We start from the raw sequence: 25,033 nt of genomic DNA, 5'->3' as shown, positions 1-25,033 counted from the left end.
ATAGACTCTTCAGTTCAGTTCAGTTCAGTTGCTCAGTCATGTCCGACTCTTTGCGACCCCATGAATCGCAGCACGCCAGGCCTCCCTGTCCATCACCAACTCCCAGAGTTCACCCAGACTCACACCCATCGAGTCAGTGATGCCATCCAGCCATCTCATCCTCTGTCGTCCCCTTCTCTTCCTGCCCCCAATCCCTCCCAGCATCAGTCTTTTCCAATGAGTCAACTCTTCATATGAGGTGGCCAAAGTACTGGAGTTTCAGCTTTAGCATCATGCCTTCCAAAGAAATCCCAGGGCTGATCTCCTTCAGAATGGACTGGTTGGATCTCCTTGCAGTCCAAGGGACTCTCAAGAGTCTTCTCCAACACCACAGTTCAAAAGCATCAGCTGTACTCAAATGTATTGTGCAGGTTATTTCTTAGCTTTGAATTGTCTAGATAAGTGATATGCTGGAGGTGAGATTCCTGTTATTCAAAGGTGATTTGCAAATTGTCTGGATCAATGTGCCTGCACAGGTTGACTGCGACTGGGTCTGCTTTGGAGATATCTGTGGCTTTTGATGGAAGGAAGTTTCCTACAGAGAATCACCTAATCTTAAATCTCTTTAGTCTGTTCTGAGTCCCGTGTTGCCTCCCAGACTGCTCAGCCTTACTGAATACTGTCCTTCTACTACTTTGTAAAGATTTTGCCATTTTTAAAGCCATATAAATGTGTAATCTCTCTCTTACACACACAAATACACAGTGATGAATGATGAATGACCAGTGGAAATTCATGAATAGATTCTTAAGCACTTCCTAAATGCCAAGAACATTTTACCTGCATCCTCTCATTTACCAACTTTTAAATATAGATATAAATATATTTTCAAAAATCAATTACTTAATTTTAATTAGAGGTTGATTACTTTACAATATTGTGGTGGTTTTGCCATACATAGACATGAATCTGCCATGGGTGTACTTGTGTTCCCCCATCCCAAATCCCCCTCCCACCTGCCTCCCATCCCATCCCTCAGGGTTGTCCCAGTGCACTGGCTTTCAGTGTCCTGTTTCGTGCATCACACTTGGACTGGTCATCTGTTTCACATATGCTAATATACATGTTTCAATGCTGTTCTCTCAAATCATCCCACCCTCGCCTTCTCCCACAGAATCCAAGAGTCTGTTCTTTTATCTGTGTCTCTTTTGCTGTCTTGCATATAGGATCATCTTTACCATCTTTCTAAATTCCATGCTGCTGCTGCTAAGTCGTTTCAGTCGTGTCTGACTCTGTGCGACCCCATAGACGGCAGCCGACCAGCTCCGCCATCACTGGGACTCTCCAGGCAAGAACACTGGAGTGGGTTGCCATTTCCTTCTTCAAGCAAGAAAGTGAAAAGTGAAAGTGAAGTCACTCAGTTGTGTCTGACTCTTAGCGACCCCATGGGCTGCAGCCTACCAGGCTCCTCCGTCCATGGGATTTTCCAGGCAAGAGTACTGGAGTGGGGTGCCATTGCATGTGTTTGTTAGCCATCTGTATATCTTCTTTGGAAAAAGGCTGTTTTGTTCTTTGGCTCATTTTTTGACTGGGTCTTTTATTTTTCTGCTGCATGAGCTGCTTGTGTATTTTTGAGATTAATTCTTTGTCAGTTGCTTCACTTGCTATTATTTTCTCCCATTCTAAAGGCTGTCTTTTCACCTCACTTATAGTTTCCTTCATTGTGCAAAAGCTTTTAAGTTTAATTAGTTCCCATTTATTTATTTTTGCTTCTATTTCCATTACTCTGGGAGGTGGATCTTGCTGTGATTTATGTTGGAGAGTGTTTTGCCTATGTTTTCCTCTAGAAGATTTTTAGTTTCTGGTCTTACATTTAGATCCTTAATCCATTTTGAGTTTATTTTTGTGTATGGTGTTAGAAAGTGTTCTAGTTTCATTCTTTTACAAGTGGTTGACTGGTTTTCCCAGCACCACTTGTTAAAGAGATTGTCTCTTCTCCACTGTATGTTCTTGCCTCCTTTGTCAAAGATAAGGTGTCCATAGGTGCGTGGATTTATATCTAGGCTTTCTATTTTGTCCCATTGAGCTATATTTCTGTCTTTGTGCCTGTACCATACTGTCTTGATGACTGTTGCTTTGTAGTAGATCCTGACGTCCGGCAGGTTGAGTCCTCCAGTATCATTCTTCTTTCTCAAGATTGCTTTGGGTATTCACGTTTTTTTGTATTTCCATACAAATTGTGAAATTATTTGTTCTAGTTCTCTGAGAAATACTATTGGTAGCTTGATAGGGATTGCATTGAATCCATAGATTGCTTTGGGTAGTATACTCATTTTCACTATATTGATTATTCCAATCCATGAACATGGTATATTTTTCCATCTATTTGTGTCATCTTTGATTTCTTTCATCAGTGTTTTATAGTTTTCTATATATAAGTCTTTTGCTTCTTTAGGTAGATTTATCCTAAGTATTTTATTCTTTTCATTGCAATGGTGATCCTTAATTTCTCTTTCTGTTTTCTCCTTGTCAGTATATAGGAATGCAAGGGATTTCTGTGTGTTAATTTTATATCCTGCAACTTTGCTATATTCATTGATTAGCTCTAGTAAGTTTCTGGTGGTGTCTTTAGGGTTTTCTATGTAGAGGATCATTTCATCTGCAAACAGTGAGAGTTTAATTTCTTCTTTTCCAATCTGGATTCCTTTTATTTCTTTTTCTTCTCTGATTGTTGTAGCTAAATCTCCCAAAACTATGTTGAATAGTAGTGGTGAGAGTGGACACCCTTGTCTTGTTCCTGACTTTATGGGAAATGCTTTCAATTTTCACCATTGAGGATAATGTTTGCTGTGCATTTATCATATATGGCTTTTATTATGTTGAGATATGTTCCTTCTATACCTGCTTTCTGTAGAGTTTTTATCATAAATGGGTGTTGAATTTTGTCAAAGGCTTTTCTGTACCTATTGAGATAATCATATGGCTTTTATCTTTCAATTTGTTAATGTGGTGTATCACATTGATTGATTTGCAAATATTGAAGAATCCTTGCATTCTGGGGATAAAGCCCACTTGGTCATGATGTATGATCTTTTTAATATGTTGTTGAATTCTGTTTGCTAGAATTTTGTTGAGGAGTTTTGCATCTATGTTCAGCAGTGAAATTGGCTTGTAGTTTTCTTTTCTTGTGGCATCTTTGTTTGGTTTTGGTATTAGGGTGATGGTGGCCTCACAGTCCTGAATACTCATTGGAAGGGCTGATGTTGAAGCTGAAACTCTAATACTCTGGCCACCTCGTGCGAAGAACTGACTCATTTGAAAAGACCCTGATGCTGGGAATGATTGAAGGTGGAAGAAGGGGATGACAGAGGATGAGATGGTTGGATGGCATCCCTGACTCAATGGACATGAGTCTGAGTAAACTCTGGGAGTTGGTGATGGACAGGGAGGCCTGATGTGCTGCAGTCCATGGGGTCGCAAAGAGTCAGACACAACTGAACAAGTGAACTGAACTGAATTGGCCTCATAGAATGAGTTTGGGAGTTTACCCTCCTCTGCAATTTTCTGGAAGAGTTTGTGTAGGACAGGTGTTAGCTTTTCTCTAAATTTTTGGTAGAATTCACCTGTGAAGCCATCTGGTCCTGGGCTTTTGTTTGTTGGAAGATTTTTGATTACAGTTTTGATTTCCATGCTTGTGATGGGTTAAATATAGTTATATCTTATCTTAGATACAAGGCAACTTACGTTCTGAAATGTGAAGTAACTTGCCAAAGGTGCAGAACTAGGTCGAGGCCTGCTATGTCTGACACCTGAGAGCCCATACTCTTAATTAGTCTCTGTGCTGAACTTTAGTTAATGTGCAACTGTTCAGTGATTGCATTAAATTCGTGATGCTACTTTCATCATAGTAAAAGCAATAATAATCACACAACACACACAGCATGACAATTTGCAGTGGCTTCTGGCCAAAGTCACTGATTCAGAGTCAGAACCTCACATTCGTATCGTGTTTTTTACTTCGTCAAACCCAAATAAGTGAAGTTTTAATATCTGAGGAAAACAAAAGTGATCTTTATTTAATATATAACATAGAAAATTCTTAATTTCATATATTTCAGTCTCTGTGCCCATTATACTTTATGTCTTAGAAAGTGGAGAATTAAAAAATCCTTTTGAGAATTTCTCCAAGGATAAGGGGTGATTAGGTATTCCTTTCCAAGGCAACAGCTTCTTAGTGGGAGAGTGGAGATGAGAATTCAGGTCCCTAACAGGGAGCTCACTGTCCTTTCTAAAACACCAAAGAATCTGGTGAAGAATCTGTCTAAAGATATGGGTTCCTCATCTATTAATAGCCCTTCTATTAATAATGTTCAGTGACTGAATATGGTTGGTTCTTGCTGGTATTTTGGAGAACTGAAAATATTTTCGAAGTTATATCCAGAAAGTTTTCAGTGTTTCTCAAATATGTTATGTGGTAAGCAACTGAAACCATGGCAGGCAGGAAGGAAATAAATGTGAAGAATCTATTATTTGCCAGATGTATCAGAATGTGCTTTACATATAATGACTTTGTGAGGCTGATATTAACTGCACTTTACAAGGGATAAAAAGTCTGAGAAATTAGTCATTTCCTGTAAATTATATGGACAGAAGGATTTGAATCTAGTCTGTCTACCACCAAAGTCTTCAGACTTTTCTTTACCTGGTCTCCATCTTGGTTGAAAATTAAATATACAGCTTTTCATGTCTGGATCACCTCAACAAAACAATTGGGTACTCTCTCACTGAAGTAGCTTGCACTAAAAAATAAATACCCTTCTTCCTCCCATGAGCTTCCCAAGGTTTAAGAGAGGAACTCAGGATCTCTGCTAAACCTGAGTGCTTCCTAGAGTAATCTGAACTCAGAGCCTCTTGTTCAGATCACTTTTTCCCCTTTTCTGAGACTGTCCCACTGATCTCTTATAAAATTTTGAAGTTTTATATGACGGAGATTTTCAAGCATACACTAAAGTAGAGGAAATAGCATTATGAAAAACCTGGGTATGTTGACCTGGCTCCAATATTATCTGCCCTGATTTTATGCTCTGTATAATAATGCCATAAATTATGGTGTGTCTGTCTCTCGTGGTTAGCCTCAGGTTCTTACCCCAGTACAGGATGAATATTTTTCCTTCCAATACCAAGTCTTAATGGTGACTAGCACCAACGTTTTAAAAAGCACAATATATGAGATAACAATAACTCAGCTATCAGACTAAGATACAGTAGGGATGTAAATATTTCACCTTGAAAAGAAAGCAAAGTCAGGAGAAGTGTGTAAAGACTGAAAATTAGGACTGTGAAAACAAAAGATCATTTGGAGCCATTCTGTTCCCATGAGTGTATGTATATGGGTTTCATTGAAGGTTGGGAAGGACAGTAAAAGGGCACAATGATCAGGTTAAGACCACTGGATTACCTGAGAGACATAATTATCTTTGGTTACATGGAGTGTCTGTCTGCATTGGGTACGATAGCTGCTCTGCCCTGAGAGAAACAGAGACTCAGGAAAGAAATTTGTTACATTATTTTTCAATTATCCACCAAAATGCTTGGGAACATTGGACTATGAAAGATAGAAGATAATAAAAAGCATTTGTATTAGACTTTGGAATGTACTGCTGTACTTAAATTGTCCAGGGGGTGTGTCTATCTGGCAAGTCCCTTGACAGAACAGGAGGCCATTCTGCTACAGCTAGGGCCTGTTGGAGCTGTTTTCTTGTTTCCTTTAGCTACACATCTCTCTTTGACGCTCTCTGTCCTATTTCTGTCTGTCTGTCACTCTCGTGTTACCTTAATGACAGGGTTTTAAAAGGTCCTAGTACTATAACATAGCTTTCAAATATTAATATTAATAAAGTTTCAACTAAATAGATGAGATTTGGAGAGGTAAGCTTGGATTTTCCAAGTCAAGTCAGTCTTCACACAATTACTAGGGGATGACAACCCACTCCAGTATTCTTGCCTGGAGAATTCCATGGACAAAGGAGCCTGGTGGGCTACAGTCCATGGGGTCACAAGCAGTCAGACGTGACTGAGCAACTAACACACTTTAGACACCATGACCATCCTGGACCATTTTCTATTTCCACAGGGGTTCCAGTTATATCAACAGTATCCCTCCAGATTTGGTTCTCACATGATAGTAAGTCTATTTCCCCCCTGTTTCATCTGCTGACTTCTTCCACCCTGGTACTGGGAAGGTTTTTCTCCTGATACTGCCCTCACAACAAATTCTGGTAAATGAAGATAAGGTTTTCTGTACGAAAACTGTCCTGTGTTTGCTAATGATCTCAATCCTGAATCCCATAAATGGCTAGTGCACAATTGTAAATTAAATAAAGTGAACCAGAAGGTTAAAGTCTTTAACTTGGATAGGAAAGACTTCCTGCAAGGACCAGTCAGAGAAGAGTTAATGCAGCAGCTGGGACTACTGTCAAAAGAAAGAAAACACTCTGCGCACATTGTCATGAATTTGCCAGCAAAGGCTATTGAGTTTCTCAGCACTTTCAAAGCACTCTTAGACGGACAGCCGTGAGACAGTGAACTCCTTCCCATTGTGCACTGTCACAGCTTTTCCAAAGATGCTAATCTAGCTAAGGATGTTCAGCAACAAGCTGGAACTGTGTTAGACATCTCCGTGGAGGCATGTAGTTCAGTTCACGTAGTAAGAAAAGTGGCCCCTAACAAGGAAATGTTATGCATCTCTTTTTGGATTCCTGCTGCTATACTTTACAAGAACCAGACTGTAAATTGAAACAGTCATGAAGATCCACCTCTTAAATGCCAGAGGACAGATAAAGAATTATAAGAAGAAAAAACACAAATTTCTTCAGTCACTTAATTGGAAATATTGTCTCCATTTCCTCACTAGACTTTGTGAAAGTAAACTATCATTTGTATGATTTCTAATAGTTTAGCATTCAGTTACTTTGAACCCTTTTATTTTACCCTAGCTGGCTTCCCTGGTGGCTCAGATGGTAAAGAATCTGCCTGCAATGCGGGAGACCTAGGTTCCATCCCTGCATCATGAAGATCCTTTGGTGAAGGGAATGGCAACCCACTCTAGTATTCTTGCCTGGAGAATCCCATGGGCAGAGGTGCCTGGCAGGCTACCGTCCATGGGGTTGCAAAGAGTTAGACATGACTGAGTGACTAACACACTAAGAACAGTAGCCTGGGGCTTTCCAGGTGGCTCAGTGGTAAAGAATCTGCCTGCCAATGCAGGAGACGCAGGTTCAATCCCTGCCTCAGGAATATACCCTAAAGAAGGAAATGGCAATCCACTCCAGTATTCTTACCTGGGAAACCCCATGGACAGAGGAGTCTAGCAGGCTATAGTCCATGAGCTAGCAAAGAGTTGAACACAACTTAGTGACTAAATAGCAGCAGCAAGAACAATAGCCTAGTACATTGCATAGGTGTCTATATTTATGCACTCCAAGCTGGAAGGAAAACAACTTGTTTTAACTTGCTTGTAAATTCAAAAATCTTATCCCAAACAAATCACTCCTGTATTTCACTTGTCCCTGGCATGCTTTTATCTGAGGACTCAATCTATTAAAAAAGCAAAGCACAAGACTTACACATACAGTGATTTCCCCACCCTGAATCAACTGGTACTGTTCTCATTTCAATGCTTCTATTCCTTTGCCAATAAGGGTATGTGATCTGTGGGAGCATTTGTTCAGATTTAAGTTCAAGCAATGCAGTCACCATACTTACAGGATGATACAAAATAATATGAAGTACTTTGCCTTTGCACTGAAGAGAATTGCCTTTGTGTTGGTGAAATAATAAAAAAGACAATAATAATAACCAATATTGATTTGTTCTTTACCAGCACTGTACTGAATGCTTGCTTTACTTTCATTACCTTATTTTGTCTTCACAGTATCCTCATTAGGTACTAATAAATTGTTATAATCTTTATAGGTAGGGGCACTGAGGCTTAATGGGATCAGTTAACTTGATTCTCAGCAGTTAGGGCAGAGCTGGAATTTGAGCATAGGCAGAATAGCTCCAGAGCTCAAATCTTACACATACCCACGGAACAATTTCTGGAAGTAGGGTGCTCAGTGACTCAGTCATGTCTGACTTTTTGTCACCCCATGGACTATAGCCCACCAGGCTCCTCTGTCCAAGGAAATTTTCAGACAAGAATACTGGAGTGGGTTGCCATTTCCTCCTCCAGGGGATCTTCCTGACCCAGAAATTGAACCTGAGTCTTCTGCAACTGCTGCATTGGCAGATGGATTCTTTACCACTGAGCAACCTGCGAAACCTCTGAATGTAGATCCCAGGCAAAACATCTGTGAGTAGAGGAGCAGCATGTGAGAGTGAAGCTGTAGTGCTTATGTGACATAGACATAAATAAGGTTGATTGGGGTTAATCAGAATGGGCTCAGTGTGCAAGATCAGCAAAGGAGGTAAAGGTCATGGGAAATTAGTGGTAGAGAGGAGAGGAAGGGTAGTCAGGGCTAAGTTAGATAAAGGTGGAGGGACTTCAAGGTCTAAGAAAGAAGTTGGGGACAAGAGATGACAATGGAAACATCTCTAGGCTACTAGTCAGTTTAAGAGAAACAGTGGTCTATTGTTTTCCTTTTAATAGCAACATTCTTACCATATAGACTAGTGAGAATCTATATGATGCATATAATCTATATAATATACTGTTCATGTTCCATCTCTGTGATAGGTTAGAACTGGGTTCTAACTTTCTTTTTTTTTTTTTAAGATTGATTTATTTACTTTTGGGCTATGCTAGGTCCTCATTGCTGTGCACAGGCTTTCTCTAGTTGCAATGAGTGGGGGCTATTCTTCGTTGTGGTGTATGGGCTTCTCACTATGGTGGCTTCTTTTGTCACCTAGTGGAGCACGGACTCTAGACTGCCTGGGCTTCAGTAGTTGCGTCACGTGGGCTCAATAGTGGCTTGCAGGCTCTAGAGAACTGGCTCAGTAGTTGAGGTGCACGGTCTTAGCTGCTCTCAGAGGGGATCTTCTCAGACCAGGGGTCAAACCCATGCTTCTGCACTGGACCACCAGGGGAGTTCTGGATCTAAATTTCTTTCCTGAGGTTCTGATCTGAGAAGTTTTCTTCCTATTATACTTTTCTTCTAAACACCTGAAACTTACTGAAGAAAGTGAAACATTCCTATGCTTTTGACTTTGACGACTAATATTAATTGCCATTCTAAAAAGTGACAACTTTTCCTTTTTTTAAAGTCTTGTTTGAAAGCACATTAGGCATGTGTAGAAAGATAATAACCATGAAAGTATGAAGGTGTCCTCTATAGTTAGTCCTATGATATTTTACCATTTAACATGTACTTGACCTTCAATAAAGGGGTTTATCTGTTATGGTTTTATTAGAGTGGATAACTTATCTTTTGTTTCAGGTACATTTTTCCTTGGTGCCAGGGTAATTGATACTAAGGCAAAATGTTAATACTTAAAAAAAAAGCCTAAGTAGGAAAGAATAATCTTTGCAAGTAGGAAATGTGGTATATAATTATATTTAGAGCTGAATCATATTTTAAAATATATTCTATAATATAAACCTAGCACATTAAAAAATCACTTTACCAAACTCTTTAATAATAGCTGCTTGCCCTTAAAATCTTGGACTATGCCACGGAGAACAGATTATTATGCTTTTAATTGTAGAGCCTTCTGATCATATGAATTCTTTTCATGTTTCATTGTAGTCCTATAAAACATTATACTTCAAAGGAAAAATGCTATGAATTTATAGTGCTTTTAGAATTCTAAAATCTGTTTCCTATTTTGTTGATTAAGACAGAAGAGCATTGATTGTGAATAAAGAACATGCTATGTTGAAAAGAAAATTAAAGATTCTGATGTTTCTCTGCCAGATAGCACAAAAACTAAGAACACCACAGGAATTTTTCAACATTATTAACCTCCTGACAATGTGTGGGTCGTATAAAGGACAAATGAATGTTTTGGAGGGACTGAGAATGCCAATTTTAACAGACTGTCCAATGACTGTAGATAAATATTTGTGTTCCTGGGGATTATTTGATTTTTATCAAAGCAAATTGAATTGGAAACATGGCATGTATTAAGTCATTGGTACTTATTGTCTAATTCTTTTTCCCATAGAAGTTTCTATGCACTGAAAGAGCACTAAGTCATCAGTTAGACATACCATGTATGATCCTTATCATATCCAGACAAAATAAAAGCCTTTTAAGAAGCTACTTCACAAGACAACTGCATAGCTTTCCTCACAGGAACTTGTTAAACAAATAACGATTATTAAAGCTATTGGGTCAATCGCTTACACCAGTTTAACAAGAACAATTCCAAGATGTCTAGCCTATTCCACATTCCATGTGACTAACTATGGTATCCAGAGCTTGGAAAATATCCAGGCAACTCACAGTAGCTTTTCTTAAATGCTTTGTAGACACTGGATTTTAAGGAAAGTAGTAAAATTAGGTTTACAGAGGAGAGTCTTCAAGGCATACCCACTGTCAATGCTATAAATGGTCTCAACTGTATCAAAAAGTTGTTTAAAAGCACCCAAAGCTGAAAACGTTGCAGATTTAGCTCCTATCTATATCAGAGTTGGCAAGTGCCTAAATCCTAATTGCTGATGTGGAGGTTTATTGTATCCAGTGAGATGAGTACATGGGAGTTTTGCACAAGCCTCTAATAGAGAGGGTACTGTGAGTTGGAATGACTAGCTTTTAAAAATGTGCCACATTAACCCCTTGCTTATTTTTACAGTCATGCCACGATCAGGGTAGAAATAGAAGAAGGAAGATTTAGAGTGGAAAGACAACAGATGAGAAAGACAGGAAATCAATCCTTGTCTAAGGAGGATTTGGGCAGCTTTGGGGTCATTCTGTATTTGAACTCTAAAATAGTAGGAACAGCAGTTATTGTAATAACATGTAAGAGGTCGGGTTCAGAAATAGTAAGCAAGAGGACCAATTGATACTCTAGGTCCCTTTTCTTGAAAACAGAGTCTGGAACACAAAACTTTGAAGCTAAATTAAATGCCCAAGATAAGAGACTTTAGAATACTGTGTCAGTGTTCTAAATCCAGGCCAAAAAATCTGGGTCACAGAACCTAGGACACCAGCACTAATAGGCAACACAGTCAAATGTTTCTACATTTCCCTCTTAGAGTCCAAACTTATGAAGATTTTGAAAGATCTGAGCCCAAAGTTTTCTTTTTTCATTTAATTCATATTTGTTAGACACTTATTACATATTAGGTACTGTATGAGCAGCAGAGACTATTACTGAACTAGGCAGACATGCTATCTCTTTTTAAAGGAGACACACAATAAATCAGGAAATGTAGAAATGGACAAATGATTCTAGAAGAAAATAAAGGGCATGATAAGTTTGAGAATGGAAGGAAGTTGTTTTAGATAGGATGGCCAGAGAAAACATCTCCAAAAAGTAGTATTGGAGAGTGAGAGTGAAGTTTGAGAATAAGCCGACTTTTGAGGAACTGGAAGAAGAACCTAGTGGAATGTCCTGGAGGCTAAAAAATAAGAGGTCTTGGCATACTGAAGGAACAAAAAGAGGTGGGTTTTGAGGATAGTGAGCACAGGAGAGATGGTGTGAGATGGGGGAATAGAAAAGTTGACAAGAGCTAGCCCATACAGTTAGAAGAGAAAAGCTTTTTGCTAGAATAAGGCATGTACCAAGTAGTCTAAGAACTGACTTGAGATAATATGCTATTTTTATAAACTAAAAGATAGATCATGAGGGACTGAATATTCCGCCTAAGCAGCCCATACATTATGAAGAGTTTAGTAAGGAACTTTCTAAAAGCAGAGATGCACATATGAGGCAGACTGCTGGTACTGGATCCTGGTGTTCAAGTGAGTTTCTGAAAAGCCTGGGGTTAAAAATCAACTTCAGGGCAAAACACTGCCATCCAAAAAAGAGTGGTGGTGGAAGCCAGAGGTTTTTTCCTTTGGATGATGAAACTGTTCTACAAAAGACAGTAGGGCAGGATGGTGAGTCACCAGCGTGGGCTGGTGTGAGGCAGAGCATTATGCGGCTAAACCTGAAAGGCACATGAATAGGGGGACAAAGGAAGGACAGAAAATCTGCTCTTCATGTTTCTGCCCTTTACTGGGAAAACACGCGTTAAAAGTAGCTGCTGGTGTCAGAACGCAGAGATGTGTGAAGCCAACCTGCCCCTAATCTGACTGTAAGCAAGCCTTGCAGATCCCCAGAGAACCTGCAGACTTGTGAGCAAGTAAAATGCTTTCTAATGTAGGTCGCTGAGATTTATGGTGGGTGTCACCCAGCACTATCACAGTGGGAACCTCATTAATAACAGGCTGATGGTCCAGCCAGAGTAGAACACACATTGTCTGTAATCCAGTAATCCATAGCAATCTAGTGCTCCTACTAAATTAGCCTGCCATTCATCTGTGCATTCATCACAAATTCATCATGTATTTAATACGGAAGACAGAACAACAACAGCAGCAAAGCTCAGACAGACTATGGCATCTGCCTTTGCGAAGAAACTATTTCTAGTGAAGGAAGTGGACAAAAGCAAGTAAATTTAAACCTAATCTAATGAGAAACTCTTATAATAGCACACATGTCCTTCCGAGAGAGAATAATAGATGCGGTGAAGGACAGGAGATGACGACCTTGGTGGTGGCTAGGGTGGGGCTCTTGGAGGTGACGGAGGAGCTGTGCAAGCACGTCTTTCTCTCGCTTGAATGGTCGCAGATAATGGTTTCATTTTTTTTCATTTTTCTAAATATATGTAGTGTCAGCCCAACCGTGTGCCTTTGCTCTAGTCTAACTAGTTGTCCATGGTTTGCATTCTGTGTGTTCAGAGCTACTGAGCTGTTTTGCAAGTTTGTAGAGAAAGGCTGAAAAAGGCCTTATTTTCTCTTTTCCAAAGGGAGCAATTACTTACTCTTACTAGAACAACAAACTTAGGTCCTAGGCTGTGAATGAAATTTGATTTCTCTCAGGTGAGAAGTATTCTGTATATGGCAAGTCCAGAGAAAAATGTGATTTTAGCAATACCGCAGGGACTGTGGTCAGCATGGAGCTCATAAAGGCCTTTGTTTTCCATGTTTTCCTTGGCCCCGTGAGAAGCCTGGAGCAGCTCACACACCCATCTGTATCCATATTAGTAGGACTGAAAAGTGCTGACACAGGATTGCAGATCAGGGCCTGTGGCCTGCCAGGGTAAACTTGTGTAATATACTGTACATCCCTCCGAACAACAGTGGTTCTTTTGTCACTTAAACAGAGGCTATTAGAACATGAGTCATTAAAAGAACTTTAGAAAAATAGGCAACATTTTCCAATATTGTAGCTTTAGGCGATCCCTATAAAGTATCAGAAGCTCCAAAAGAGGTGAAGCAGTTTCATGAGTAACTAATACTGGATTCAGAATCCTAATCTGAATTGATTAGAAGCAGGCAATATTTTAAAATATAATTTCTGAATGTCAAAGAAACCCATTATTATGGAGAACTGGATGAAGATTAACCAGAATATTTTTTGAATGTACATAAATAACACGAATAAGAATACTTTCAAATCCTAAACTGGTCTGGGAAATTTTAGCTTACTGATAAAGTAAAAACTCAGATAAATGGCTTTAGGATTTTTCTTATTTATAATACATGCAAAATTGGAGTGGTAGGAATGAGGAAGGGAAAAAGTGCTTATTCCGCCTTTCAAGAAAAATTCTGGTTAATATTTTAATGCTGTTTCTGCTAACTTTTTTTTTTTATCACAAATGCTTTTTTACATAGTTGAATTCATAAGTACAGTTCAGTTCAGTTCAGTTCAGTCACTCAGTCGTGTCCAATTCTTTGCGACCCCATGGACTGCAGCATGCCAGGCTTCCCTGTCCATCACCAACTCCCAGAGCCTACTCAAACTCATGTCCATCGTGTTGGTGATGCCATCCAACCATCTCATGCTCTGTTGTCCCCTTCTCCTCCTGCCTTCAATCTTTCCCAGCATCAGAGTCTTTTCAATGAGTTGGTTCTTTGCATCAGGTGGCCAAAGTATTGGAGTTCCAGCTTTAGCATCAGTCTTTCCAATGAATATTCAGGACTGATTTCCTTTAGGATTGACTGGTTGGATCTCCTTGCAGTCCAAGGGACTCTCAAGAGTCTTCTCCAACACCACAGTTCAAAAACATTCAGTTCTTCAGCACTCAGCTTTCTTTATAGTCCAACTCTCACATCCATACATGACTACTGGAAAAACCATAGCTTTGACTAGACAGATCTTTGTTGGTAATGTCTCTGCTTTTTAATATGCTGTCTAGGTTGGTCATAGCTTTCCTTCCAAGGAGCAAGAGTCTTAATTTTATGGCTGAAATCACTATCTCCAGTGATTTTGGAGCCCTCCAAAATAAAGTCTGTCACTGTTTCCATTGTTTCCCCATCTATTACCCATGAAGTGATGGGACCAGATGCCATGATGGTAGTTTTCTGAATGTTGAGTCTTAAGCCAACTTTTTCACTCTCCACTTTCACTTTCATCAAGAGGCTCTTTAGTTCTTCACTTTCTGCCATAAGGGTGGTGTCATCTATGTAACTGAGGTTATTGATATTCTTCCCAGCAATCTTGATTCCAGCTGTGCTTCATCCAGCCTGGCATTTCTCATGATGTGCTCTGCATATAAGTTAAATAAGCAGGGTGAGAATATATAGCCTTGATGTACTCCTTTCCCGATTTGAAACCAGTCATTGTTCCACGTCTAGTTCTAACTTTTGCTTCTTGACTTGCATACAGATTTCTTAGGAGGCAGGTCAGGTGGTCTGGTATTCCCATCTCTTTCAGAATTTTCCACAGTTTGTTGTGATACACACAGTCAAAGGCTTTGGCATAGTCAATAAAGCAAAAGTAGATGTTTTTCTGGAACTCTCTTGCTTTTTCGATGATCCAACAGATGTAGGCAATTTGATTTCTAGTTCCTCTACCTTTTCTAAATCCAGCTTGAGCTTCTGGAAGTTCATGGTTCATGTATTGTTGAAGCCTGGCTTGGAGAATTTTGAGCATTACTTTGCTACCATGTGAGATGTGTGCAACTGTGTGGAATTCATAAGGTACATGTAATTTTGCTTCATGCATTTTCTTTCACTATGTTATTCCTTAGGAGAGACCACAGGTTGGCAAATTATGGGCCAAATCTGGTGCACTGTCTGTTTTGATGGAATACAGCCACTCTCATTAACTTCCAGAATTGTCTATGGCTGCTGTCATGCTTCAGGGAGAGTTGAGTATTTGCAACAGAGCCTATGGGGCCCACAAAGCCTAAAATATTTGCACACCAGCTCTTTCCAAAAACAGCTTACCAACCATGAGGATAACTATTAGAGTCACATGTGAACAACATTTTAAGGCTCTTATAAACATAAACTAAAAGTTTATGTATCCACGGGCACTTTTCCTAGCATTTGTCTGATGAGACTACTGTTTGTCTATAACCAGCTATACATATACATTATATATAAATATATACAATTTTAGAATTTAGTAGGCAATAGTATTGTATCTCTTTTATGCTTCAATTTTTATTTCTTTGAGTAGCAGTGAAAATAATTTCCCACTGCTTTTTAAGCACTTTTATTTCCTCTTTTCTCAATTGCTTTCTTTTGGCTTTGGCCCATTTTGAAACAGAGATCTCCTTTAAAAAGTAAATTTGTAAGGGCTCTGTATCAGTTTAGAATATCAATTCATTTATTGTTTTCGCTTTGAATATGTTTTCTAGGTTTTGTTTTTTTTCCCTTTGAGAACCTATTTTGAAACTTTTGAGTTATTTAATCTACATAAAATTTGCGCTGTGAATTATTTCAAAGCTTCTGAGTTTTAAGTTTCTCTAGTATGTCATGCTTAGGAAATATCTTGTTATTTTTTTAATAAAAATTATTTTTTTATCCAGGCATCATCAACAAGCAAGCAAAAAATTTTTATTATGGACTATAGGCCTATATATATATATATATATATACACACACACACACACACATACATACATACATATATATATATGTATGTATGTATTGAATCATCATAATGTACACTTTAAATATCTTACAATTTAAGATGTCAATTATACCTCAAAAAAGATGAAATTAAAAAAAGCTCAAAACATTAGAAAATAAATAAAAAGGAATATGGAGTTATTTTCCTCCTTCTTGAGGATGGAGTACTTACATAAATTATTTGGAATTCCTCTGCATGGAATATTTTTTTCTACTTCGGCATTTATTTATTTATTCAATCATTTCTTTATATCACTATGTACTCATGAATATTTATCACACTTTGGGTTATAACCTAACACTTCTCTTTATTTTTGTAGCTCAAATTGTTCCAGATTTGGCTACTGGGAGCTCTTTCAGTTGGCTCCTGTATTTCTTTGACATACCTCTGTCAATATAGGGCTTTTTGCTTGTTTGTTTTGTTTTTTAGAGAACTTTCTTAATTTCTGGCACAACAAGAAGCTCCAAGTTTATCTTGCATATTTGCTGCCTTTGCAATAGAATCAGCCGTTTCTCCAAGGAGCTCCAATTTCCTTATAATTAGTTTCCTTTTATTAGAAAGCAAGATTGGTCACTGCTGCTGCTGCTTCTATGGGGTGCAGTTGCTTCCAGGACCCCTCAGCTGACAGGGCAAGGTAATGCATGTGTATCTACTAAGGTGTATAACACACATATATAAATATTTTTATATGTAACCCACTGGTATCAAAAGCAACCTAAACGTAAGTTCACATATACATTTCCAATTCTAATCCATTACCCTTTGTATGTTTTAGTTTCCTTTTGTTAATCTGTATGCTCCTACTCCAACAATGGGAAATCTTGCTCCCATCATCTGCCAATTACACCATACATGTATCAGAACTGTTAACCCAAGATCCTTGTGGAAAACAACTTTATCAAGTAGCATAGAGTGTTTATGTGCAATATCCTTCATTTCAAGTCTTAAAGACTCCACTCATTCCAAAGTTATTTGGTCTGTCCAATAACTTTTAATTCTTATTCTATTGCATTTTCTATTAAGATTTACTTCCTGTTCCTGCTTGTTAGTCTTGAAATTGACATGATGATAAAGAGAACAGGTGGTATCTGTGAGAGATTTTCAAATTTCTTGAGGTCATAAAGTATGTATGTGGACATATTTATAATAAAGCCTTACTCAAGCAGAGAGTTGACATTAGATTGCAGATAACAAGTGGTATGAAAAATGTTTATGTAGAGTGAATCCTACGAATATGAGGAAGAAATAAGGATGTTTGGAAGCTGTTGACTTCCTAATAAAATATTTCTATTCCTTTAAATTTGTTGTTATCAGCAAAATGAGTGCAATCTCTCTACCATTAACTTTATGCCAAGGCTATTGCTTATATTACATGTTATAATGTAAAGATACATGTGGGGTTTAGTCTCAGAAATCAGGTAATGCATATATCAAAACAAATATCACAGACATCTCATGCTGTCATATTATGAAATGCTCCACAGAATTCCAATCAACAAACAGTTTGATTATCAGTGAAGTATCTAGCTTTCTTGAAGTAGTCCTCACATTAAAAATGTTAATAAGAGCAATACAACATTATAAATCAATTATATTTCAATAAAATTTTTAAAATGTTAATAAGAAAATGTGAATATATGTGATTCTGAGATAGCACATTTCAAAATCATTCCCTCAAATTTCCTATCATCTCATATTGAAATATAAAAATGACACAAAGATAATAATTTAGAAAATGAAAGTGCAAAATCATATCAATTCTTCCTCTACCCACCTCCTTGGATATACCACAGTGAACACATGAGTTTATTTTTTTCCATCTATATACTATGACTGGCCTCATGAACCATTCACTCGCCTAAATTTGAAACCACATTGATTCCATAAACAAACTATTACTATTAAATGACCTGTAACAGCTAAAAGCTGATAATTTGTTATAATATCTTTGATCAAATTATCAGTGTGAAGTTTTTCTCAACTTTGATTCATTATCTCAAATCACTCATTGATTCTTGCCTTCTCCCATCCCCACTGACACTGCAAAATTAGCTATAGGTTAAGACTCCAAAATTGTCTCCTGTCCTTCATCATCCCATTCTCTTCTTACTTCATGCTCCTCTGTACCTCCAGTGTAATCTTCCTGCAATACAAACTTAATTATGTCTCTTCTACTTAAATGTCTTTGATATTTGCTATGTTTTATCAAATTCAGTCCAAATTCCCTGAGAAGCTTTTAAGGAAGAGCCTTTGGAACCCTAATTCACATCTTCTCAGCCTCACCGCTGATTCCAGCCTGGATGAAATTGGCATTCTGGCTTTGACTCATCTCAAAAGAATCTTATCTCAAATGGACACAATGTGATTTTCACTTTTTGCTCTAGGACTTCTCCAGTGCCATAGCTGGGAATGGGATTCTACTTGTTTGAGCTCATTCATGGAGTCCCCAAATTTATGAAAGTTAACTCTGAGGGAAATCCTCAATCCCTGAGGGATGAAATCAGCTCTGAGACATTTTGAGCTGGTGTTTCTTAGAGGCCAGCATTAAGCCAGAGGGTCTCAAAGCTGTGACATCAAAAGTACACCTTTCTTGAGACTTTTCCTCCTTCTCCCATTCTATCTGGTTCCCCATTTGTGCTGTGGGATTATCTCCTGGACAGAGGCTTTGATTTTTGGTAGAATCAAAGCTAAGACATATATTATTAGATTCTCACTGGGGATAAATTAGGATGAGAAGATGTTAGAAACTGAAGCTTTGGGCAATTTGATATAGCTAAAGCATCAGCAAGGTATAGGTCAATCATTAGCTTTTTCTGGTGTTCACATGCCCAGTGATTATGGTGAATGGAAATTTTAGCAACCATGGCCTGAAATTAGCCAAGGGCTGAAGATAGCCAAGGGCTCAACCTGCTCAGGGATGAAGGTAGGCATCGTTCCACGGGGATAGAAACCTAGACAAATAGGTCTTATAACCTCAAGATCAGTTTCAGCAGTGAAGAGTACAGCTTATTACATTAATCTTTATTTATAATGTCACTTGTGGAGATTACGGCTGGCCACCACCTTGAAGACTTGGAGGCAGATGGGACTTTTTACAGGGCACAGCTGTATCTGAGTGGTACAAAGGATACAGATTGCTTCTGAATTCCTGACTCACTTGGTCTTAATCTCATCTCTGATGTCAGCACACATGTAGTGATAGTTTGGCTTACCTCATGCTGACATCTTCTTTCAAGTACTGGATGTTTTGTACTTTTGCCTTCAGGCTTTTCCAGTGCCACAGTTGCCTCTGGGAAGCCCCCTGGTCGATCAGGCATGCTGAGTCTGGAAGTATATAGGAATTTATTTAACTCAAAGTAGATCTCAATTAATGAGGAATATGAGCTACAGACAAAAGACATCAATCCTCAGGTACACAGTTCCAAAAGATATTCTACATCCTCTTTAGACGATTCCATGCTGGTTTGAGTGCCAGTTACTTGCAACAGTGATTTGAATAATGCATCTGTGTTTGCTTTTTGCACTGTTCCTTACTCCTGCTCCCTATCTACATGTTTTTACCTGAGGCACTACCGTTGGGAAAACTCAAGCTAAAAAAGAGTCCTTAAATCCCAACATGGCTCTATCCTCTATTTTCTACCCTTCTTGAAGAACTAAACATCTTGACAGGATAGCATAACCTGTGTGTTTCCTTTTTTAATCTAAGAAATAGTGAAAATGGACATCATTTTTTTTTTCTTTAAAGAAGTAGCTGTATGTTTGGTTTGGGGAAATACAATGCATTGTTTTTAATACTTGCTATTTCCTGGAATCTAAATCATGGAATATACTATAAATAACATTTACAGGTGAAGAAACTGAGGATCAGATCTGAAGAGTAATTGTTCAAGGATACTGTGGTACTGCAACCAATTTTTCCTTTCATGGTTTTGCTCTCTTAATAATATTAGATTGTTTCACCAATTATTAAGTGAATCCTCAAGTCAGATTTACCCCAGAGTCACCTGACCCTTATTAACTATCTTTTTTGTCAGTTGTACAAACTTGCCATTTCATTCTGGTAACCAAAGCTCTTATAACTCACAAAAGATTTGGGAAGCAGCTGCCATTGAGTTCACCCTTTCACCTACATTCCTTCTACAAAGGCCCAACTAAACATTGGATCAGTTTAGTTCAGTTCAGTTCAGTTGCTCAACCGTGTCTGACTCTTTGTGACCCCATGGACTACAGCATGCCAGGCCTCCCTGTCCATTACCAACTCCCGGAGTTTACACAAACTCATGTCCACTGAGTCAGTGATGCCATCCAACCATCTCATCCTCTGTCGTCCCCTTCTTCTCCCACCTTCAACCTTTCCCAGCATCAGGGTCTATTCAAATGAGTCAGTTCTTCACATCAGGTAGCCAAAGTACTGGAGTTTCAGCTTCAGCATCAGTCCTTTCAATGAATATTTAGGACCGATTGCCTTTAGGATGGACTGGTTGGATCTCCTTGCAGTCCAAGGGACTCTCAAGAGTCTTCTCCAACACCACAGTTCAACAGCATCAATTCTTCAGCACTCAGCTTTCTTTATACTGGAAAAACCATAGCTTTGACTAGACGGACTTTGTTGGCAAAGCAATGTCTGCTTTTTAATATGCTGTCTAGTTTGGTCATAACTTTTCTTCCAAGGAGCAAATGCCTTTTAATTTCATAGCTGCAGTCACCATCTGCAGTGATTTTGAGCCCCCCAAAATAAAGTCTGTCACTGTTTCCACTGCTTCCTCATCTATGAGCCATGAAGTGATGGGACCAGATGCCATGATTGTAGTTTTCTGAATGTTGAGTTTTAAGTCAACTTTTTCACTCTCCTCTAAAAGCAACAGTTAGAACCGGACATGGAACAAAAGACTGATTCCAAATCGGGAAAGGAGTACGTCAAGGCTGTATATTGTCACCTTGTTTATTTAACTTATATGCAGAGTACATCATGAGAAATACTGGGCTGGATGAAGCACTGGCTGGAATCAAGATTTCTGGGAGAAAGATCAATAACCTCAGATATGCAGATCACACCACACTTCTGTCCGAAAGTGAAGAAGAACTTAAGAGCCTCTTGATGAAATCACAGAAACACTGGATAGTACCAGGTACTCTCTCCCAGGTGCTCTGGCCTAGATAGTGGAAGATGGTAGCTGGGAGAAGCTGTGGCCATTTACCCACAGCTCCTGCTCCTCCAGATCACCTGCTGGGTGACTCCCCCATTCTGGCTTCTTCAGGGTCAACTGTCCCCTGAGGTCTAGCTCTCTCAATTGACCCCATAAATTTATATAGGTATTGGGTTGACCTAAAAGTTTGTTTGGGTTTTTCCATAAGATGTTGGATTTCCAACCCAATATATATACAATATAGGTAGATGCAGGAATCATCTACACAAGATCTTTTTCATTCCAATTAATAAGTTGTGTGTCTTGTAATGATTTGCTTGTGGGTAAGGACTGAATGTTAAAAGTTTTGAATCTGTAGAACCTAGCAGAGTGCTTCAGGACTTAGTAATCAATCATTTAATTCTATTAGACAAAGGAAAGTCCTCAAATCATGAACTTTACACCAACATCATCAAAGTCATAACGATAAGCTTGCTCATTCTAGGCATGTTCTGGGTAATGACACTAAAGGAGTAATTTTAAAACTTGGAATAAATGTAATACAATTATACATTATGGTTATAATGATGCATGTATATGTAATTAGGAGCAAGAACAAAAAGTTAAAATAGGCTGTTTTAGTACAGTAAGGTTAATGAATAATTTTTTAATTTCTTTTGCTTTTTAAAAACATTATTTTCAAAGGATATGTGAAATGAATACAAGGTTGGAGGAAGCAAACTTGGAAAAAAATGATAGATGAGTATGACAATAACTAAAGAGCTGTAATAAAGAGAGTTAGAAATCAAGTGGTTTCTGGCTTACAGAATCTGAAAAGAGATTTGTTGGTTGGTCTATGAAGGATGATGACCATCTCCATTAGGGACCAGATTAGAGGCATCAGCTTAGGTTACAGCATGAGGGATTTAGATAAGAGAAAAGGAAAAATCTTCAGACAGTGAGATTTGATAGACACTGGAATGTGTAACTGGGGAAGCTTGTGGAATTTCCTTCTCTAGAGGTTTTTTAAAAATAGAACAGCATCTCGTCTGCCTGAAGGATGGACTCTATTTGACCTTTCAGAGTATCCACTGAACCCAGAAGGTACACACACCTTAGAGAACAACGTGAGCTTGAATTATCTTGGGTAGCTTGGAAAATAAAAATAGGGTGAATAAATTTCATGTTTTATTTGATTTACATATATCATATATGTAAATTACGATAGCTATAGTTCTTTCTTTTCCTGTCAGTTGAATATTTTAATTTTTAAGGCCTGGAGTTTAGGGCTTAAGAAATAATATTGTAGGGAGGGAAGGAAGAACTCATCTTACTTTAGAGCCTATTTTTATAGGGAATAGGTAAGGAGAAAAAAACATTTTGGATATTTTGATTTTGAGTTCACTCTCTATTTTAAATAACTTTTCGAAAAAACATCAACCTTTCTGTTGGCTTAAATATTTTTAGTGTAAAATTTAAAAATATAACTTAGTCTACATGTTTCTCTTAGTGATTTTGGCAGAACCAGTATTCCAAACTGGAAGAGGTTCTCTGTATTTAATTTCCTCTCCGGAAGTTTACCTTCAGAAGTCCAAGTGTGAGGTCAATCCTTGGGTTGCCGGAAATGTAATGTCCTTTACTGTCTGAGCACCCAGACAGCACTTAATGAAACATCCTACTTTGCGGACATTGGTAAGGATTAAAGTGCTTTAACTATTTCCTCTTATTTTGTCATTTCTATATTCAATCTTCTAAGATTCAAATATAGTTATATGTAAATAAGAGCTATATTCTTACTTATGTTCTCTATATTCAGCTATAACTGCAGATTTCCAGTTACAGGTGACATTCCTCTTTTCCTTCCTAAAAACCAAAATGTTCTGCAGGTCAAAAGGAATGTAAGTTGTAGAACTCATTATCTACGTCAAGCAAAAACAATTCCAGGGTATTCTAAACTTGATTTCTTTCCGACTCTGTTTTGTTGACCTGTGGACACTTACAGTTTAAAGCAGTGAAACATTTTCTCATATTTGTAGAGCTCTTCATATTTGTCAGACTGCTTACTCAGTTAATATCTAATCTGATCATAATAAGAACTTCATGAATGTCATGATCTTATAGATAAGAAGATGGAATCTCAATAAGGAGATGTAACTTGCCCAAGATCACAAAACTTGCAAATGTAGAGTCAGAACACTTCTGATTTCAAAGCCTGTGTCTTTTCCATTGTATCACACTATGCTGTCTGTGAAAAATCTTTGCTTTTCTGGGGTTTTATTTTCTCACCATTGATGAGCTCTTTCCCTCTGATTTATTCTGAACCAAATTATACTGAGACTATTACATAATGTTATTATTACTAAATAGAAAATCGTGCTATCACTCTCATGGAATAAAACATCAAAGGTTTAAAAAATTTTTTTTGCCAGTCCACATATAAGTCATGTAAATTCTGATGGATTACAGCCTGTTCTATTTCACACTAGCTATTGATTATTAAGCAGCATTTGCTTTTTATTACAGAACTTACTTTATTATGTCAGTCTCTAACAGTGTTGAACACAATTTCTACATCCCCAGCTCTCTGTCCTGGGTGTCTTCAGGGTACACTGGCTTTATTTCCTTCTCTAACATTTCGGAAGTTTGTTTAATACTGACTCAGAGGAAATATTCTAGCTGAGTCTTCACATGGTCTTGTTTACAGCTCCGGAGTGCACATAATAGATAAGCTACTGATTTCCACAAGACCCCCCGCACTTCCTGGGTGCGTGGGTGTGTGTGCTTGCGCCTGTGAATTAAGATTGTGCAATCTCCCGGGTTAGCTGCATCAAGTTGCAAAGTCATTTCACATCTCTTCAACACTTCTCTAGCAAGCCTAATTTCATAAACCAAAACCATTGTATTTCATAGGAGGTATGCTGGTAACTGATAATTAACACTGCAAACCCCATGAGTTTACAGCAAGATCAAACCTGATATTGAGGCAAGGAGTAGAGAAATTTGCCTAAGGAAATATTGTGAAATAAAGTTGCAAATGGCCATAGATGAACAATGTTCCATCTGCGGGATTTCTTTCCTTGATCATAATTATAACCACTACTTATAGGAAGCCTAGTTATATGGCAAGGCCTTTGTTAGGTCAGTATCATTTTATTTGATTCTAATGCTAACCCTGAAAGATAAATATAGCTAAAGCAATTTTATGGAAGATGACCAGAGAATTCAAATAATGTGTCCTATATTGCCCTGATCTCTCTTTGGTTCCTTTTTTGATGTTACTCTGGATGAAGTTTAATTGTAGGTTACATAAGGTTTAGTAGAATTTATTAGAAGAACTGCCTCTGTATATTAAGGGGTTTGGGCTAAAGATGTTTGGGAAATGATGGTAGTGAGCTGAGAATAGATACATTAAACTCTTGAATATTTCAGAGAAAGTGGATCTAAGGCAGAAAAGTCACATAGAACTCAGACCCTTTTCATGTGGAGATAGACAGTGTGTACGTGGCTGTGCATATAACCTGTCTTGGGCACAGTTTTAAAGTGATTAAATCCATCATAAACAAGTCCCAAACATTAAAAATCCAGAAGCAGATTTTCTGTAATCAATAACTGAGCAACCTTTATTATTTCAAGTTTGTGCTCACCAAATTTAGGCATTCTCTGTGACTCTTAGTTTCTAAAAGCCATCATAATTTTTTCCCTTTGTTTTCTCTTTCCAGCTGCTGCTGCTTCTGAATTATGAGGCTTGCCATGCTTCACTTCTTCAGTGGATAGCTTTATTTCTGCAAAGTGCATAGAATGAAGTTGTAGCCTGCAGTCACTGAAAGACCTAAATGAATGTGTAAGAATGACCACAA

The 25,033-nt window shown here is 38.1% G+C and overlaps 1 long non-coding RNA gene across 2 annotated transcripts in view; it reads left to right on the top strand.

Moving 5' to 3' along the window:
* LOC147366728 (uncharacterized) overlaps window positions 1-25,033 on the top strand; it is a 48,157-nt gene extending 23,124 nt beyond the window's left edge. The window contains exons 2-4 of one of the 2 annotated variants that reach the window (XR_015169045.1): window positions 21,012-21,179; window positions 22,687-22,868; window positions 24,896-25,033. This is a non-coding gene — a long non-coding RNA (uncharacterized LOC147366728). The remainder of the gene's footprint in view (window positions 1-21,011; window positions 21,180-22,686; window positions 22,869-24,895) is intronic. The other variant, XR_015169046.1, reaches the window with a different exon arrangement.

The sequence above is a fragment of the Bos grunniens genome, chromosome 8 (genome assembly GCF_055505025.1).
Source record: "Bos grunniens cultivar Pamir isolate PY7600 chromosome 8, Bosgru_T2T1.0, whole genome shotgun sequence".
Classification (NCBI taxonomy): domain Eukaryota; kingdom Metazoa; phylum Chordata; class Mammalia; order Artiodactyla; family Bovidae; genus Bos; species Bos grunniens.
Note: the sequence above shows the minus strand (reverse complement) of the source record. Positions and strands in the feature narration are given on the sequence as shown.